Here is a 2,500-nt window from a genome sequence, read left to right as displayed (position 1 = left end):
GAAGGACAAAAGCCCCACTTGGGTGCCGAAGCGAACTCTCCCAGCACAGCGCACACGCCAACACATCCGCACAGCTGCGATACAAACCACCAGCGAGAACCGCTGGGGCGACCGAGCAGCAGACGGCGTCGCGGCGCCGAGCGCCGGGCGGCGGCGCATCCTCAACGCACACAGTCCTCAATCGGACCAGCACACTGCAGATGTCCACCGCGCTTCGCACCGGGCCCGCGAGGACCTACTTTGGCCGCACGGCGCCGCGCGCAGGGTGCGCCGGCGCGCAGCTGCGACGCCTGCCGCGTCCGTCGGCCGGCGCGCCTGCCACTGGCCGCCCCCACCAGCCGGCTGTAGCGCGTGCGCCCACGCACCGCGCGGCCAGCACGCCGGGAGGCGCCCCCTCACCGGCCGGGGACGGTCCCACCCAGCCACCGCCGCGTATCGCTTCACACCCAGATGCCGTTCAGTTTCGTCGGCATGGTGGGTATCGCTGGAACAACCGGTTAGTACCTCAACCTATCGTCGCCATCACCGATTCACCCCTAGCGAGAACAACCGCACCACAACGGGTTACCATTTCTTCATTTGCGTAACTTCACCAGAAAACGTAGGCGTCCATCGCCATTTGCAACTTCAACCATTATTGCATGCCTGTGTCAGGTGTCACGCCACACTACGTCTGCCCACATACACGCAACAAAATGTGCACGCCTAGACAATACGTGGAAGGTGGCCCCCGTACGTATGCGATGTCCATTGCTCGAACGACTGTCAACCGGCTTCTGTAGCATGTCGCAGATATGGAACGCGCTGCACCATGCCATCACGGTGTGTGAGGAGAGACGACTAGGTCCGAATACATCAACAGACAGCTCATGCTGATCGCCATCCACGGCGTCCGTTCCTCCCACACGTCTCTATGGCGTACCACACTGCAATCCAGCTCTCATAGGGAGACGACACGTAGCTGCGTGCACAATATTTGCACTGTATGGTCCGCCGTTTTTGGGCGCAGTCGTTGTACGGTCACACATGTGCCACGATGTATCATTCAGTACATAAGGACGAATGTGCAGTACAGATTGTGGTTCACGCGTACGACATCAGCGGACAGTTGACACAGGCCGCACCACAACGTAGCCTGCGTACGTCGCATGCGAAGGGCATTGAACATGCAAACTTGTCACCAACCACCTTGCGAAGGCAGGGGGCAAGGTGGGGACGTGGGGAGAGGTGGGGGGGGGGGGGGGGCGGCATGTACGCCCTGCTGCCATCCACATTACAGTGTACAGCAGGAGCATGTGGAAAGTCAGCAAGACTTGCAAGGTGTTTAACATGAAGCGATACACAGGGGAGCGGGCAGTGCGAGTAGCGAACTATATTGCGAGGGTTGCGGGTGGGCAACACTACACTAATTGAACGAGTCGTATAACAATTACAGAGCAGGTTTAGGCGACAACGTGGGTTACGATAGGCGACAACGTGGGTTACGTTAGGGGACAACGTGGGTTACGTTAGGGGACAACGTGGGTTACGTTAGGGGACAACGTGGGTTACGTTAGGGGACAACGTGGGTTACGTTAGGGGACAACGTGGGTTACGTTAGGGGACAACGTGGGTTACGTTAGGGGACAACGTGGGTTAGGTTAAGGCACAACATGGGTTAGGTTAAGGCACAACATGGGTTAGGTTAAGGCACAACATGGGTTAGGTTAAGGCACAACATGGGTTAGGTTAAGGCACAACATGGGTTAGGTTACGGCACAACATGGGTTAGGTTAAGGCACAACATGGGTTAGGTTAGGGGACAACATGGGTTAGGTTAGGGGACAACATGGGTTAGGTTAAGGCACAACATGGGTTAGGTTAAGGCACAACATGGGTTAGGTTAGGGGACAACATGGGTTAGGTTAGGGCACAACATGGGTTAGGTTAGGGGACAACATGGGTTAGGTTAGGGGACAACATGGGTTAGGTTAGGGGACAACATGGGTTAGGTTAGGGGACAACATGGGTTAGGTTAGGGGACAACATGGGTTAGGTTAGGGGACAACATGGGTTAGGTTAGGGGACAACATGGGTTAGGTTAGGGGACAACATGGGTTAGGTTAAGGCACAACATGGGTTAGGTTAGGGGACAACATGGGTTAGGTTAGGGGACAACATGGGTTAGGTTAGGGGACAACATGGGTTAGGTTAGGGGACAACATGGGTTAGGTTAGGGGACAACATGGGTTAGGTTAGAGGCACAACATGGGTTAGGTTAGGGCACAACATGGGTTAGGTTAGGGCACAACATGGGTTAGGTTAGGGCACAACATGGGTTAGGTTAGGGGACAACATGGGTTAGGTTAGGGGACAACATGGGTTAGGTTAGGGGACAACATGGGTTAGGTTAGGGGACAACATGGGTTAGGTTAGGGGACAACATGGGTTAGGTTAGGGGACAACATGGGTTAGGTTAGGGGACAACATGGGTTAGGTTAGGGGACAACATGGGTTAGGT

Source organism: Schistocerca piceifrons, unplaced genomic scaffold, assembly GCF_021461385.2.
Source record: "Schistocerca piceifrons isolate TAMUIC-IGC-003096 unplaced genomic scaffold, iqSchPice1.1 HiC_scaffold_696, whole genome shotgun sequence".
In the NCBI taxonomy this organism is placed as follows: domain Eukaryota; kingdom Metazoa; phylum Arthropoda; class Insecta; order Orthoptera; family Acrididae; genus Schistocerca; species Schistocerca piceifrons.
Note: the sequence above shows the minus strand (reverse complement) of the source record.